The following is an 18810-nucleotide window of genomic DNA, read 5'->3' on the forward strand; positions in this document are numbered from 1 at the left end:
GATCACAGCCGACTTCCTGCCCAATAATTTTTGCCACTCTATCACGCTGGGCAATCAAACTAGACCATCCATCCATCACATTTGGAATTGCCTTTTCATGGTTTAACGGTATACCACCCAGTTTACACATACATGAATAGGCAAACACGGATAGATATTTGGCCCTATCAGCGTCTTTTTTGTTCTGCAGCCAGTCAATCTGCTGCATGACTTTCCAATCAGAATCAAACCCCTGACTGACCATTTTCTTAATGAGTTGTGCACATTTCTTTGATTTGAGCTCGTCAGAGCAGAGCTGTTTACAGCGTGTGCCCTGCTCGTTTTGGTCAGAACTACTCAGAAAATTCCCTTTATTAGTCATTTTTCTTGGTCACAGTTGAAAATCACTACCGAAAAGATTTTAGCAGCAAATATTTTACGTGGATAAATTAACTATAGCAGCAACAACTGGATTTCTACACAATACACCATAAAGTATTCTTCACAAACATCCTGGTCACATATACTGATCCATACCAATTCGGGTCACAATTTATTTATTTACTTGGGACCGCTCCTGATGCATCCCTGGCAAAAAAATCCCTATTGTATTTTATTTTATTTTATACCTAATATCTGAATCCCTAACTGCCTGATTCACTAAGCTCGGGGTACCCCTATCTGAGGTGGAAGAGATTGAGCAGGTTTACGGTGCCACTGGACCTCCCGTCCAGGGACGCACTCTGCCGGGGTGGTGCTACACCAATACCCACCTGGGCACCCCACAGAGCACGTTTCACTTGCGCTGTTTGCTGTTTTAACCCTTAACAGCTCTCTCAGCGACTTCTTGTACTCTCAATAGTATAATTAAATTACTCTTCACTCGCCTCGTCGGAGTGAAGCTCTCCCGCTCCCCTACAAAATCTCTTCCAGTCAGACAGCCCTAACAATTAATAAAAGCTTCCTACCTTGTTTGCTGATTTGCCAGAGATGTCACCACGGAGTGATTGCCCGCATTCTCCACCAAACTGTTAGGGGTTTAACAGTTATGACCCGGACCAGATATGGAGAAAGAAAACCAGGAGTCGAGAAATTCAATTAAAGAATCAAAATTTACTGAAGAATAGTTTGCAGTGAAATTGGTAGAGCCAGCGGCAAAGTCTCACGAGGAGATCGAAAGCCAGCTCGTACATTACACAAAATCTTACATCAATTATACCATTTGCAAGGACGTACATTCCATTATTTTACTCCTGATTGGCTAAAAGAACATAAAGTCACAACATATAGATAGTTAAATGGCCTATCAACATTAATCAGCGCACTTGTCATCCGCGCCCGAGATTTACGTCTGAAGTGACCTCGCAGATGGTCGCGGGGCGTCTTCGAGTTGGCCTGGTGTGCATCCCTGGGTCAAAACCTAGGTAGAAGGTCAAACGCACACACAAAACACTGACGAACGACAGTTCTTCTCTGGGCACAAGAGAGCCAGAGCACACATTATCAGGCCATTTGAACCAAAACAGAGAGATAAAATATTCACTCCTCGGGCAGAGGAGAGGGTTGAAATAACATACATTTCTTCCCTAAAGAAATAATAAGAGAAAATCACACTTCTACTATTCAGGTGTTATTACATAGGACTTTAAACCATATAATTAGTCATGGAAAGGTAACAATCAAACACAGAATACATCTGGAACACATGTTTAACGCATTCCCCCTGACCCCCTCCCCTGAGAGGCTGGAGAGCGTCACAAATAAGCTTATCCCCCAAAAGACCTTCAGCCGACGTGCAGGACAGAGAGACTCTGGAATGTTCCTAATAGAGACTAATTAACATTCAACACACATATGACTCAAAGTATATTTCAATTATGCATAAGAAAATAGAACTGATTATGTGATCATGCATATAGTTAATTCATCACTTTATTAAAGAAGTTAAGCAACAGAATACAGATAGATATTGATATAAAAGGATATATATATATATATATATATATATATATATATATATATATATATATATATATATATATATATATATATGTATTGATATATCTGAAGAGCCAAGGGATTTTGACCCTCACCCTTCAAAGGAAATTACCAACAATTCCTGCAACTCATTAATTGAATATATGTTTAGACAAGACACTCCATCCAAAAATCACAGTACTGCAGTAAAAATAACAAGTGTAATGCTGACAACAGAGAGAGTAAAACATAGTTAGCATCAATTTCACACAGAATAGACACATGAACATCAAATTATTTATGATATACAATTTAATCTTAATGTTTCTCCATGGGTTTCACCTAGTACCAATCTCCAGTTTTTCTTTAGTATTATCAATATTTTTTCAAGCAAATACACCACATATTGGGACTTATTTCAATTCTATCTGGCATGACTGGTCTAGAACAAACCTTAGAAAAACTTCTCTAAGCAAATTTGAACAGTAGAGAACATGAAATGATTTAAATTATTCTTAAATTTATTTTCTTTAATTCTAGTCTCAGTGACAACTTTCAGTGTACCCATGATCAACCAATGCCTACACTGTATATATAAAACAAGAAATAAAAGAAAAATATCTAATCTCAAAAGCTATCTCTGTTTTCTACATTTGGGGGCCCCATGTGTTTGGCTAGAGACATCACGAGAGACACCATGAGAGACACCGGGTTTAACCGCTCCTGCTCTCTCTCCTTACAGAGCCCAGGATCTGTTTCTATTAAGAGCATTCTCAGGTCTCACTCAATCTCTCCAGTCAGACTTTTTCTAGCAAAAATAATAAACACTATCTGTCTTATTTTTGTTGGTTGATCAAGTTTACACCAATAAAGTTGCACAAACATATACATTGTTCTCCAGACATATTTAAACACATCAAAAATAAAACATATAATCATGGGTTTTTAAATGTATATATCAAGACATTATAGTTTAATTTAATAATGTTGAAACTGTTATTCTCTCATATTGGACTAGACAGAACATAAAACAGACACATGAATGTGATATTTTCACATTTAAGATTTACTTTTCATATTCCAATTTCAAAATCTTTCTTTTTAATTTCCCTTTCCCTTTTTCTGTGGCTTTGATAACTACTGGCCTCACTACGAGAAATACCATCCACATTCTATCTAAAGTATTTGGAGCTGACCTTTGGGAGCTAACCTTTGGGAGCTGACCTTTGGGAGTTGACCTTTGGGAGTTGACCTTTGGGAGTTGACCTTTGGGGTCACATAGGGAGGTATTTTTAAAAAGGATCCTGTCATTTTACCCTCCTCTGCATGCCTCAGCTTTTCTGGCCTGCCTCATATTTCTCAGTGAACTTTAAACTTTCTGGATATAGCTCTTACTTTATTCTTTTTATTTTTCCTGTTCTTAGTTTTTACTCTTATCTTTTTATTTCTTTATTTTTTAACCGTTTAATCTAAATGTCTTTCTAAATCATTTTCCTTATCTTCTTCTAATATATGAATTATTATACTCCATACATGAATACATTTCCTATATGTTTGTCCATTTACCTTTAGGATCAGTCTTCATCTAGTCCTTAGTTTTTATTTCTTCACTGGTTATTTCTTCATTTTTACTTGGCATATAAAAATGAAAAATTATTTTAGCAGCATTAATTTAGATAAATCAATACATTTAGAGAATAAATGAATCTCTTATTTTTTATGTATTTCCTTCTACACTAATCTTCAACAGCAATATTTTGAAACAATTTTCCTAATTTCTTTCACCTTTACTTTTTAATACACAAAGTTCATTCACGTCACTTTATTATTTATTTATTTATTTTGCTTTCTCATTTCTTTGAGATTTTACACAGTGGACTTCTAGATTTTACTCTTTCCACTGGAGTTTTACCTTATGTAATATAACAACACTTATCTTATATACAACCTTTGTTTAAATTCCAATTTCTTAGTTGACTTCAGTTTAATGCAATACACTGGACCCAAAGCTTTAATTCTTATACTTATTATTTATGATTTTATTTTTCTCCTAGCTATTTTTTGATTTTTCAAACTGATTTTAATTACTTTACAGTTGTTTAATTTTTTATTTCAATTTCTTTATTGTTATTTGTCTCTGTGCTTTAAAGGTTAAACTTTAAGCACAGATATTTATTTTGACTTCACAACTTCTCCATATGAAGTTTACTTCTCTTCTGTGATTTGAGTAATTCAGAGGCCTGTCATATTTTTCAGCTGCTAGTCTAAAAAAAACTTCACAAGCTAAGAGTTAACTTTCTGTCTACGCAGCAAAGCTGAGTCTCTCTAACTTGGTCACACACCCTAAAATATCTCTTGAATGTATAGATTCTCTGCATGAAGTAAAATAGATTTCTATGCTACAGTTTAGTTTAGGAGTTATGTTCTAGCCCATTCCAATCAACAGCTGCTAGACTAAGAACAGCCAAGACTAAATGTTTTCCAGCCAGTTGTGAGTTAACATTTTGATATCTTTTTTCCTAATTTCGTTTCACATCTATATTATCTCACTGTTTTTATTCATTTTCTTGTTGTTTGTTTATACTCTATTAAATGTATCTTTCTATCTATATATCATTGGTTTTATCTCCATTTTACAACCAGAATATCTATTAGGTGCCTTTTCTGCCTGCAATTATCAGCTCTTTTCTGCCTCCATATAGTGATGGAAGGTTGAAAATAGCCCTAATATATTTTCTCTGCTGTACATTGCATATATACACCTTACCATTTATGCAGCACAGGCTGATATTTTGGAACATTTTTAGTTTTCTATATTTTAACAAAGTTAATTATTCCAAAGTTTATCAAGACAGGCTTTCATTCCAACATCCATTCAACATATAAATGACAAACTTTCTTTATTGGACAACTTTACTCCATTCATCTTGTCTCTTATGTATTTATTGGGCTCATATTTCATCCACACAGTGTTCCTTTTATGATCAACGACTAATCACACATTCCAATTCCTGTACCGGACTTATATTTTTATTCAGTCATACTTTTTCATACACATTCACTCTGAACACTCTTTGAACCACAATTATTCGTACACGCACATAAATGCTACACTTATTACAAACACAAGGCCTTTATAAACACTGAGCTTTCAAAAAAAAAAAACACTAAATTAGCTAATTATCAGTCTTATTTTCTTTGCTTATTTATATTTATTAATTATTTCCTACAGAGCGGTATCCGCAAAGTAAATAAATAAATACTTCTTTGCCTATGCAGTCCTCTAATTATTATCCTGTAGCTTTTCTACTATAAATTTCCTACAGAGCATCCGCAAAAGACCTCTAATTATTATCCTGTAGCTTTTCTACTATAAATTTCCTACAGAGCATCCGTAAAAGACCTCTAATTATTATCCTGTAGCTTTTCTACTATAAATTTCCTACAGAGCATCCGCAAAAGACCTCTAATTATTATCCTGTAGCTTTCTACTATAAATTTCCTACGGAGCATCCGCAAAAGACCTCAATTATTATACTTCATATCCTTTGTATCCTTTATTATAATTTGTTATTACTTCTTAAACTTTATCCGCCGTTATTTACTGCTATTGCACCTACACGCTTACCAGTAAATAAATACAGATGATTGCATGCAATTATTTCTTCTGGAATCAAAACCCTTTATTCTTTTTATCCTTTTTGGTTTAGAAGAGCTTTCTGAGCGTTCTTACCACCACAGGCAAACTGGCAAGTAACACAAACATGTATAAGCAAAATATGCTTACCTCTTAATGGTGGCCACCGTGTTTGTGTTAGCTTTCCCAGCCAGCCCGCGATGTAACGACTCTGCTCTCTTCTGTCCCTGTTTGGGCGCCAATTGTAGTAGTTTTTCATGCCAATTTTGTGAACAATCACTCAGCATCTTTGGGGTTTTGATTTCAGAAGTATAGACTTTATTATCACACAATAAAGCCGAGTTGCCTACGGTGAAACCACAGTACCAACAAAAACAACAACTGAACCATCTCTGATTTGGTTTTACTTAAATACACCTCCTCAAATAAGGTGGAGCTTACATGCATTATCTATCATGCTCTTCATTGACTCTGGTCTTGACCATATTAAGAAGTAACAGAAAGTCCTTTAGAAGAGATCAATTCTCCCCCCTAAGTAATGCTATTTATGTTTCTGCACACACAGTCAAATTGTCAAACATATGTGAGCACACATTCATCACGTCACAGGCCTTTACATAGAGTAAACTGCATGTTTGCCCCTCAGACATAACTGTGGTATAAATCAATAATGTTTTCATTGATTACTCCTGATTAACTTGATAAAAAATATACTACACCTCACACGTGAAAGGTCCCCAGTTTGAAGTTAGGTGGAAACACTTGATATTTTTACTGCAGTACTCTGATTTTTGGATGGAGTGTCTAGTCTAAACATATATTCCATAAATGAGTTGCAGGAATTTTTGTTAATTTCCTTCAGAGGCAAGTTTCTATAGTGTAGTGATTATCACGTTCGCCTCACACGCGGAATGTTCCCAGTTCGATACTGGGTGGAAACACTTGATATTTTTACTGCAGTACTGTGATTTTTGGATGGAGTGTCTTGTCTAAACATATATTCAATTAATGAGTTGCAGGAATTGTTGGTAATTACTTTCATAGGCAGGTTTCCAAAGTGTTGTGATTATCACGTTCGCCTAACAAGCGAAAGGTCCCCAGTTTGAAGTTAGGTGGAAACACTTGATATTTTTACTGCAGTACTGTGATTTTTGGAAGGAGTGTCTAGTCTAAACATATATTCCATAAATGAGTTGCAGGAATTGTTGGTAATTAAGTTTATAGGCATGTTTCCATAGTGTTGTGATTATCACGTTCGCCTAACACGCGAAAGGTCCCCAGTTTGAAGTTAGGTGGAAACACTTGATATTTTTACTGCAGTACTGTGATTTTTGGAAGGAGTGTCTAGTCTAAACATATATTCCATAAATGAGTTGCAGGAATTGTTGGTAATTAAGTTTATAGGCAGGTTTCCATAGTGTAGTGGCTATCACGTTCGCCTCACACGCGAAAGGTCCCCTGTCCGATAGTGGGTGGAAACACTTGTTATTTTTACTGCAGTACAGTGATTTTTGGATGGAGTGTCTTGTCTAAACATACATTCAATTAATGAGTTGCAGGAATTGTTGGTAATTACTTTTATAGGCAGGTTTCCATAATGTAGTGGTTATCACGTTCGCCTCACAAGCAAAAAGTACCCAGTTCGAAACTGGGTGGAAACAATTGTTGGTAATTTTCTTCATAGGTTAGTTTCCGTAGTGTAGTGGTTATCACGTTCGCCTCACACGCGAAATGTCCCCAGTTCTATACTGGGTGGAAACACTTCATATTTTTACTGCAGTACTGTGAATTTTTGGATGGCGTGTCTTGTCTAAACATATATTCAATTAATGAGTTGCAGGAATTGTTGGTAATTAATTTTATAGGCAGGTTTCCATAGTGTAGTAGTTATCACGTTCGCCTCACACGCGAAAGGTCCCCAGTTCGATACTGGGTGGAAACACTTAATATTTTTACTGCAGTACTGTGATTTTTGGATGGAGTGTCTTGTCTAAACATATATTCAATTAATGAGTTGCAGGAATTGTTGGTAATTCAGTTTATAGGCTGGTTTCCATAGTGTAGTGGTTATCACGTTCGCCTTACACGCGAAAGGTCCCCAGTTCGATACTGGGTGGAAACACTTCATATTTTTACTGCAGTACTGTGATTTTTGGATGGAGTGTCTAGTCTAAACATATATTCCATAAATGAGTTGCAGGAATTGTTGGTAATTACTTTCATATGCAGGTTGCCATAGTGTAGTGGTTATCACGTTCGCCTCTCACCCGAAAGGTACCCAGTTTGAAGTTAGTTGGAAACACTTGATGTTTTTACTGCAGTACTCTGATTTTTGGATGGAGTGTCTAGTCTAAACATATATTCCATAAATGAGTTGCAGGAATTTTTGTTAATTTCCTTCATAGGCAAGTTTCTATAGTGTAGTGATTATCACATTAGCCTCACACTCGAAAGGTCCGAAACTGGGTGCAATTGTGTAAGTCATTTCAATAACTCATTCTGGAACCAGTCTCTCACCATTGCAGATTGCTGAGCCAGGTGATTTATTGAAGAAGCTTATGTTACAGGAAACAGTCCGGAGACAAGGAAAAAAGACTAAGAAATACAGTATGTGGGCGGTTATATGATTGGCCCTCCTACTATCATGAATGCTGGTAATCATTACTGAATTGACATTTCAATTGTGGATTAAAATTTCTATTGATAAGTTGATTTCAGTCATATATGACTAATTGGATGTTTGATTCTCCAACTGCCATCCATGGGTGCAATATCCATGACTAAATTGTTCTGAGGGTCTAAATTTAAATCCAGCATCTAATTGCTAATTTGTTGGCAAAGTAAGAGTAACATATTGGATTGTTTACTCCCCTAAATTTTCCAAAGACTACCCTCACTTTAAAGAAAAAGATTAATCAGTACTACAAGGTGTTAATTAAGTGTCTATTTCTAGTAAGCTAGTTTTATTTTGAGTTAAATCCATGAAAATACAATTTTAGAGGTATACAGTTTATGCACAGTAACATCTGTCTCTGTTATTTAACTGAATAATTGATCATAAAATGCTGATAAGTATAAGACGATAATAACTGAAAAATCATATTATTAAAGGATGATAACATTAGGATATAAAAAATGAGACTTGTAAGAAATTCAAAGGACATAATGTATTTTACTGATCAATTATTGCAAAACACAAGATATTTTGCCATTTTACTATTTTATTTTCTTTAGAATCTTTAATTTATTTTCTGTTAATTTAAAACGGTGATTTATGTTGGTTTATTTGACATAATGAAAATTCCTTCTCCTGAGAAAGAGTAAGAAAAGGGAGAAAGTAATCATAAGAAAGTTTATTGATTTAAAATGAAAACTTAAATTTCTCAATGGTCTGACTACAGATGCGCATTGTTTTTATTGCGCGAGGAGGGAAGGGATAAGAGAAGTAGAAATTCTATAAGTTTTCTTGAAGATGGTTTAAAATGGAAAGGTTGAAAGCAGATAATATAATGAAATTTATTTGATTATATCATTTTATTGAATTACATTTATCACTATTCTCACTGTTGTAGAATTACATAAATGTGTTATTGTGATTTTCTAAGAAAAAAAAGGAATAACTGTAACAACAGTGTGAAGGAGTGCAATCTCTCTCTCAAAATTCTTTCCCTCTTGCTCTCAGTTTAGGTTTTTTAAGTGGTCTAAAACCATATCACTAAATTGTTTTATTTTCTTTTGATTTTATTTTCTTTTATATGGAAGATGATGTGATTTGACAATAATGTTAGGTACAGTAATATGAAGGAAAGGTTCAAACAGCTTTCCTCATCATGATTAAAGAGTTGTTATTTTCAGAGGGCAATTTGAAGTGAAGTGCTCGTACTAAAGATAAGAGATTTGGTTGAATGTACATCTGGAAGAATAAATGTAGGTTCTAAAACTACCTAGAAATTAATAAATTAAAGTGATGATTTAAATTAAGCATCTTAGAAGCTTGACAGAGGCGATCATGTATTTTGATTTGTTCTGATGGTTAGTCCTCACCAAGAGACAAGGTCTTTTGTGACCTTTGCTAAAGGAAAAAACATAACAACTTGAATGGAAATTAGTGAACTGTAAATGAGTTTAACTGTTGCATTTTCCTTTTCATTTGGACAATTTCAATAGATTGTTAAACTGTGAATAATGCTTTGTGAATTTAACCATGTTTTGGACTGTCTCAAGGTTTGAGCAGTTGTAGATGGCTCCATTGGCTGTAACGGTTCTCAGGTGATACTCCCTGAAACAAGGGAAAATGTCTGTTTACAGATACCAGATTATTAAAGATTGGATAATAAGAATGAGCGGTACCGAGACCAGAGACAAGAGATGATAACCCAATGATGGGTGAAATTCTCCAGTGGCAAGAGGTGACGACCCAATGACGGGTAAAGACTCTCTAATTGCAAAATGAGAGCTGCCTAAGACAGGGCGCCACCGCCCTGGAAACATGCCCAAGAAGGGTGAACTGGGTTTAAGGAAGTGGATGGATGATTTTAGGAAAGAAGCATCAAAAGGGAGGTCTAGAAGAAACCTGCCAGAAGTTGTGAGTTCCACTCAACCCGACTGTGTCTTAATAACCGCTTTATTAAAATATTTTATCACAGCAATGAATAACAAGCATGCTATCACTGTGTTATCAGGGGATCACACCCCGTGTAGAAGACCAATTATAGATTGATTTTGGAGGTAAAGCTTTGAGAACCATTACATACAAAGAAGTGCCTAAATTTTTAAAGAAGTATTAAGCAAACCTGGGACTGTTTGCATGATGAAGAATTACGATTGGAAAATTATTTTTGTTTATGCTGTTATTGAACTCATGTACATTTTAATAATAATGAAGAATGGAAAAGAATATATGATGGTGACTAAAAATTAGCATGCCCTGATTGCCAAAAGAAATGGGGTGCACAATTAACTAAAATTAATATAATGTCTGGATAATAACATTGTGGAAGGAATAAGATTCTGTTGTGTGTGATCATTGGTAAAATTATTTTGGATTCGAGCAACAGTAAAGCAGATGACTTTGATTGATGTGAATGGCCCAAGGCAATGGCAACTACCCTGAATGGACAGAAAGACCAACTTGGGAGGAAATTGATTCCTTCAATGAATATATAAGAAGATATGAAGAACCACGCCCTGGGTGTAAGTGCTGGTTAACCTCTCCCCAAAGGGTGACCCTCTACGATGCGCAAAGTATCTGGGTTGAAGACATCTACACTACAAGCAAGACCTCTTAAAATTAGGATGAATATTTTGTTGATACACTCTACATAACTGTGACAACCAAAAACAAGACCAAACCAGGAGCACGTACATGCTTAAATATGTTAATTTGTGACTATAGAAAGTCACAGAGTAGGGAATATGTAGTATATTTTTTATCAAGTTAATCAGGAGTAATCAATGAAAACATTATTGATTTATACCACAGTTATGTCTGAGGGCAAACATGCAGTTTACTCTATGTAAAGGCCTGTGACGTGATGAATGTGTGCTCACATATGTTTGACAATTTGACTGTGTGTGCAGAAACATAAATAGCATTACTTAGGGGGGAGAATTGATCTCTTCCAAAGGACTTTCTGTTACTTCTTAATATGGTCAAGACCAGAGTCAATGAAGAGCATGATAGATAATGCATGTAAGCCCCACCTTGTTTGAGGAGGTGTATTTAAGTAAAACCAAATCAGAAATGGTTCAGTTGTTGTTGTTGTTGGTACTGTGGTTTCACCGTAGGCAACTCGGCTTTATTGTGTGATAATAAAGTCTATTCTTCTGAAATCAAAACCCCAAAGATGCTGAGTGATTTTTCACAAAATTGGCATGAAAAACTACTACAGAGGCAAACGTGATAACCACTACACTATGGAAACTAGCCTATGAAGAAAATTACCAACAATTCCTGCTACTCATTTATTGAATATATGTTTCGACAAGACACCAGATCCCAAAAATCACAGTACTGCTTTAAAAGTAACAAGTGTTTCCACCCAGTTTCGAACTGGGGACCTTTCGAGTGTGAGTCTAACATGATAATCACTACACTATGGAAACTTGCCAATGAAGGAAATTAACAACAATTCCTGCAACTCATTTATGGAATATGTGTTTAGACAAGACACTCCATCCAAAAATCACTGTACTGCAGGAAATACATCAAGTGTTTCCACCCAACTTTGAACTGGGGACCTTTCACGTGTTCGGCGAACGTGATAACCACTATATTATGGAAACTAGCCTATGATGGAATTTACCAACAATTCCTGCTACTCATTTATTGAATATATGTTTCGACAAGACACTCCATCCAAAATCACAATACTGCAGGAAAACCATCAAGTGTTTCCACCCAACTTCGAACTGGGGACATTTTGCGTATTCGGCGAATGTGATAACCAATACATTATGGAAACTAGCCTATGATGGAATTTACCAACAATTCCTGCTACTCATTTACTGAATATTTGTTTCGACAAGACACTCCATCCAAAAATCACAGTACTGCAGGAAAACCATCAAGTGTTTAGACTCAACTTCAAAATGGGGACCTTTCGCGTGTTCGGCAAACGTGATAACCACTACACTATGGAAACCTGCCCATAAAATTAATTACCAACAATTCCTGCAACTCATTAATTGAATATATGTTTAGACATGACGCTACATCCAAAAATCACAGTACTGCTGTAAAAGTAACAAGTGTTTCCACCCAGTTTCGAACTGGTGACCTTTCACGTGTGAGTCTAACGTGATAATCACTACACTACGGAAACTTGCCTATGAAGGAAATTAACAACAATTCCTGCAACTCATTTATGGAATATATGTTTAGGCAAGACACTCCATCCAAAAATTACAGTACTGCAGGAAATCCATCAAGTGTTTCCCACCCAACTTCGAACTGGGGACATTTCGCGTGTTAAGCGAACTTGATAACCACTACACTATGGACACCGGCCTATAAAATTAATTACCAACAATTCCTGCAACTCATTAATTGAATATATGTTTAGACAAGACGTTCCATCCAAAAATCACAGTACTGCTGTAAAAGTAACAAGTGTTTCCACCCAGTTTCATGTGAATCTAACGTGATAATCACTACACTATGGAAACTTGCCTATGAAGGAAATTAACAACAATTCCTGCAACTCATTTATGGAATATATGTTTAGACAAGACACGCTATCCAAAAATCACAGTACTGCAGGAAAACCATCAAGTGTTTACACCCAACTTCGAACTGGGGACCTTTTGCGTGTTCGGCGAACGTGATAACCACTACATTACGGAAACTAGCCTATGATGGAATTTACCAACAATTCCTACTACTCATTTATTTAATATATGTTTCGACAAGACACTCCATCCAAAATTACAGTACTGCAGGGAAACCATCAAGTGTTTCCACCCAACTTTGAATTGGGGTCTTTTCGCGTGTTCGGCGAACGTGATAACCACTACATTATGGAAACTAGACTATGATGGAATTTACCAACAATTCCTGCTACTCATTTCTTGAAAATGTGTTTCGACAAGACATTCCATCCAAAAATCACAATACTGCAGGAAAACCATCAAGTGTTTGCATTCAACTTCGAACTGGGGACCTTTCGCGTGTGAGGCAAACATGATAACCACTACACTATGGAAACTAGCCTATGAAGAAAATTACCAACAATTCCTGCTACTCATTTATTGAATATATGTTTCGACAAGACACTAGATCCCAAAAATAACTGTACTGCAGTAAACATATCAAGTGTTTCCACACAGTTTCGAACTGGAGACCTTTCGCGTGTTAGGCGAACGTGATAACCACTACACTATGGAAACCTGCCTATAAAATTAATTACCAACAATTCCTGCAACTCATTAATTGAATATATGTTTAGTCAAGACGCTACATCCAAAAATCACAGTACTGCTTTAAAAGAAACAAGTGTTTCCACCCAGTTTCGAACTGGAACCTTTCGCATGTGAGTCTAACGTGATAATCACTACACTATGGAAACTTGCCTATGAAGGAAATTAACAACAATTCCTGCTACTCATTTATGGAATATATGTTTAGACAAGACACTCCATCCAAAAATCACAGTACTGCAGGAAATCCATCAAGTGTTTCCACCCAACTTCGAACTGGGGACATTTCACATGTTAGGTGAACGTGATAACCACTACACTATGGAAACCTGCCCATAAAATTAATTACCAACAATTCCTGCAACTCATTAATTGAATATATGTTTCGACAAGACACTCCATCCAAAAATCACAGTACTGCAGGAAAACTATCAAGTGTCTCCACCCAACTTCGAACTGGGGACATTTCTCGTGTTCGGCGAACGTGATAACCACTACATTATGGAAACTAGCCTATGCTGGAATTTACCAACAATTCCTGCTACTCATTTATTGAATATATGTTTCGACAAGACACTCCATCCAAAATTACAGTACTGCAGGAAAACCATCAAGTGTGTCCACCCAACTTTGAACTGAGGACCTTTTGCGTGTTCGGCGAACGTGATAACCACTATATTATGGAAACTAGCCTATGATGGAATTTACCAACAATTCCTTCTACTCATTTATTGAATATATGTTTCGACAAGACACTCCATCCAAAAATCACAGTACTGCAGGAAAACCATCAAGTGTTTAGACTCAACTTCGAAATGGGGACCTTTCGCGTGTTCGGCAAACGTGATAACCACTACACTATGGAAACCTGCCTGTAAAATTAATTACCAACAATTCCTGCAACTCATTAATTGAAAATATGTTTAGACAAGACGTTCTATCCAAAAATCACAGTACTGCTGTAAAAGTAACAAGTGTTTCCACCCAGTTTCATGTGAATCTAACGTGATAATCACTACACTATGGAAACTTGCCTATGAAGGAAATTAACAACAATTCCTGCAACTCATTTATGGAAAATATGTTTAGACAAGACACTCTATCCAAAAATCACAGTACTGCAGGAAAACCATCAAGTGTTTACACCCAACTTCGAACTGGGGACCTTTTGCGTGTTCGGCTAACGTGATAACCACTACATTATGGAAACTAGCCTATGATGGAATTTACCAACAATTCCTACTACTCATTTATTTAATATATGTTTCGACAAGACACTCCATCCAAAATTACAGTACTGCAGGGAAACCATCAAGTGTTTCCACCCAACATTGAATTGGGGTCCTTTCGCGTGTTCAGCTGAACGTGATAACCACTACATTATGGAAACTAGACTATGATGGAATTTACCAACAATTCCTGCTACTCATTTCTTGAAAATGTGTTTTGACAAGACATTCCATCCAAAAATCACAATACTGCAGGAAAACCATCAAGTGTTTCCACCCAACTTCGAACTGGGGACCTTTCAAGTGTGATGCAAACATGATAACCAGCTACACTATGGAAACTAGCCTATGAAGAAAATTACCAACAATTCCTGCTACTCATTTATTGAATATATGTTTCGACAAGACACTAGATCCCAAAAATAACTGTACTGCAGTAAACATATAAAGTGTTTCCACACAGTTTCGAACTGGAGACCTTTCGCGTGTTAGGCTGAACATGATAACCACTACACTATGGAAACCTGCCTATAAAATTAATTACCAACAATTCCTGCAACTCATTAATTGAATATATGTTTAGACAAGACGCTACATCCAAAAATCACAGTACTGCTGTAAAAGTAACAAGTGTTTCCACCCAGTTTCATGTGAATCTAACGTGATAATCACTACACTATGGAAAGTTGCCTATGAAGGAAATTAACAACAATTTCTGCAACTCATTTATTGAATATATGTTTCGACAAGACACTCCATCCAAAATTACAGTACTGCAGGAAAACCATCAAGTGTGTCCACCCAACTTTGAACTGGAGACCTTTCGCGTGTTCGGCGAACGTGATAACCACTATATTATGGAAACTAGCCTATGATGGAATTTACCAACAATTCCTGCTACTCATTTATTGAATATATGTTTCGACAAGACATTCCATCCAAAAATCACAATACTGTAGAAAAACCATCAAGTGTTTCCACCCAACTTTGAATTGGGGTCCTTTAGCGTGTTCGGCAAACGTGATAACCACTACACTATGGAAACCTGCCCATAAAATTAATTACCAACAATTCCTGCAACTCATTAATTGAATATATGTTTAGACATATATCTATAGAAACTAGCCTATAATGGAATTTACCAACAATTCCTGCTACTCATTTATTGAATATATGTTTCGACAAGACACTCCATCCAAAAATCACAGTACTGCAGGAAAACAATCAAGTGTTTCCACCCAACTTCGAACTGGCGACATTTGGCGTGTTCGGCGAACGTGATAACCACTACATTATGGAAACTAGCCTATGATGGAATTTACCAACAATTCCTGCTACTCATTTATTGAATATATGTTTCGACAAGACATTCCATCCAAAAATCACAGTACTGCAGGAAAACCATCAAGTGTTTAGACTCAACTTCGAAATGGGGACCTTTCGCGTGTTCGACAAACGTGATAACCACTACACTATGGAAACCTGCCCATAAAATTAATTACCAACAATTCCTGCAACTCATTAATTGAATATATGTTTAGACAAGATGCTACATCCAAAAATCACAGTACTGCTGTAAAAGTAACAAGTGTTTCCACCCAGTTTCATGTGAATCTAACGTGATAATCACTACACTATGGAAACTTGCCTATGAAGGAAATTAACAACAATTCCTGCAACTCATTTATGGAATATATGTTTAGACAAGACGCTACATCCAAAAATCACAGTACTGCTTTAAAAGAAACAAGTGTTTCCACCCAGTTTCAAACTGGGGAACTTTCGCGTGTGAGTCTAACGTGATAATCACTACACTATGGAAACTTGCCTATGAAGGAAATTAACAACAATTCCTGCAACTCATTTATGGAATATATGTTTAGACAAGACACTCCATCCAAAAATCACAGTACTTCAGGAAATCCATCAAGTGTTTCCACCCAACTTCGAACTGGGGACATTTCGCGTGTTCAGCTGAACGTGATAACCACTACATTATGGAAACTAGCCTATAATGGAATTTACCAACAATTCCTGCTACTCATTTATTGAACATATGTTGGAAGAAAATTACCAACAATTCCTGCTACTCATTTATTGAATATATGTTTCGACAAGACACTAGATCCCAAAAATAACTGAACTGCAGTAAAAACATCAAGTGTTTCCACCCAGTTTCGAACTGGGGACCTTTCGAAAGTTAGGCGAACGTGATAACCACTACACTATGGAAACCAGCCTATAATGGAATTTGCCAACAATTCCTGCTACTCATTTATTGAATATATTTTGGAAGAAAATTACCAACAATTCCTGCTACTCATTTATTGAATATATGTTTCGACAAAACACTAGATCCCAAAAATCACAGTATTGCAGGAAAACTATCAAGTGTTTCCACCCACCTTCGAACTGGGGTCATTTCGCGTGTTCTGCGAACGTGATAACCACTACATAATGGAAACTAGCCTGTGATGGAATTTACCAACAATTCCTGCTACTCATTTATTGAATATATGTTTTGACAAGACACTAAATCCAAAATTACAGTACTGCAGGAAAACCATCAAGTGTGTCCACCCAACTTTGAACTGGGGACCTTTCGCGTGTTCGGCGAACGTGATAACCACTATATTATGGAAACTAGCCTATGATGGAATTTACCAACAATTCCTGCTACTCATTTATTGAATATATGTTTCGACAAGACATTCCATCCAAAAATCACAATACTGCAGGAAAACCATCAAGTGTTTCCACCCAACTTCGAACTGGGGACATTTCGCGTGTTCGGCAAACGTGATAACCACTAAATTATGGAAACTAGCCTATGATGGAATTTACCAACAATTCCTGCTACTCATTTATTGAATATATGTTTCGACAAGACACTCCATCCAAAATTACAGTACTGCAGGAAAACCATCAAGTGTTTCCACCCAACTTTGAATTGGGGTCTTTTAGCTGTTCGCAAACGTGATAACCACTACACTATGGAAACCTGCCCATAAAATTAATTACCAACAATTCCTGCAACTCATTAATTGAATATATGTTTAGACATACATCTATAGAAACTAGCCTATAATGGAATTTACCAACAATTCCTGCTACTCATTTATTGAATATATGTTTCGACAAGACATTCCATCCAAAAATCACAATACTGCAGGAAAACCATCAAGTGTTTCCACCCAACTTCGAACTGGGGACATTTCGCGTGTGAGGCAAACGTGACAACCACTACACTATGGAAACTAGCCTATTAAGAAAATTACCAACAATTCCTGCAACTCATGAATTGAATATATGTTTAGACAAGACGCTACATCCAAAAATCACAGTACTGCTTTAAAAGTAACAAGTGTTTCCACCCAGTTTCGAACTGGGATACTTTCGCGTGTGAGTCTAACGTGATAATCGCTACACTATGGAAACTTGCCTATGAAGGAAATTAACAACAATTCCTGCAACTCATTTATGGAATATATGTTTCGACAAGACATTCCATCCAAAAATCACAATACTGCAGGAAAACCATCAAGTGTTTCCACCCAACTTCGAACTGGGGTCATTTCGCGTGTTCGGCTGAACGTGATAACCACTACATTATGGAAACTAGCCTGTGATGGAATTTACCAACAATTCCTGCTACTCATTTATTGAATATATGTTTCGACAAGACACTCCATCCAAAATTACAGTACTGCAGGAAAACCATCAAGTGTTTCCACCCAACTTTGAATTGGGGTCCTTTAGCGTGTTCGGCGAACGTGATAACCACTACATTATGGAAACTAGCCTATGATGGAATTTACCAACAAATCCTGCTACTCATTTATTGAATATATGTTTCGACAAGACACTCCATCCAAAATCACAATACTGCAGGAAAACCATCAAGTGTTCCCACCCAACTTCGAACTGGGGACATTTCGCGTGTGAGGCAAACGTGATAACCACTACACTATGGAAACTAGCCTATGAGGAAAATTACCAACAATTCCTGCTACTCATTTATTGAATATATGTTTCGACAAGACACTAGATCCCAAAAATAACTGTACTGCA

The 18810-nt window shown here is 36.4% G+C and overlaps 5 non-coding genes across 5 annotated transcripts; 3 read left to right on the forward strand and 2 right to left on the reverse strand.

Moving 5' to 3' along the window:
* The first annotated feature begins 7281 nt into the window (after nucleotides 1-7281).
* On the forward strand, nucleotides 7282-7354 carry trnav-cac (transfer RNA valine (anticodon CAC)). The gene has a single exon. It is a non-coding gene; the product is annotated as a tRNA-Val (tRNA).
* A 108-nt stretch (nucleotides 7355-7462) lies between these two features.
* trnav-cac (transfer RNA valine (anticodon CAC)) lies at nucleotides 7463-7535 on the forward strand. Its single transcript has one exon. It is a non-coding gene; the product is annotated as a tRNA-Val (tRNA).
* A 107-nt stretch (nucleotides 7536-7642) lies between these two features.
* On the forward strand, nucleotides 7643-7715 carry trnav-uac (transfer RNA valine (anticodon UAC)). The gene has a single exon. It is a non-coding gene; the product is annotated as a tRNA-Val (tRNA).
* A 5692-nt stretch (nucleotides 7716-13407) lies between these two features.
* Nucleotides 13408-13480, reverse strand: trnav-aac (transfer RNA valine (anticodon AAC)). The gene has a single exon. It is a non-coding gene; the product is annotated as a tRNA-Val (tRNA).
* A 3421-nt stretch (nucleotides 13481-16901) lies between these two features.
* Nucleotides 16902-16974, reverse strand: trnav-aac (transfer RNA valine (anticodon AAC)). Its single transcript has one exon. It is a non-coding gene; the product is annotated as a tRNA-Val (tRNA).
* Between the last annotated feature and the right edge of the window lie 1836 nt (nucleotides 16975-18810).

This window comes from Xyrauchen texanus, chromosome 28 (genome assembly GCF_025860055.1).
Source record: "Xyrauchen texanus isolate HMW12.3.18 chromosome 28, RBS_HiC_50CHRs, whole genome shotgun sequence".
Classification (NCBI taxonomy): Eukaryota; Metazoa; Chordata; class Actinopteri; order Cypriniformes; family Catostomidae; genus Xyrauchen; species Xyrauchen texanus.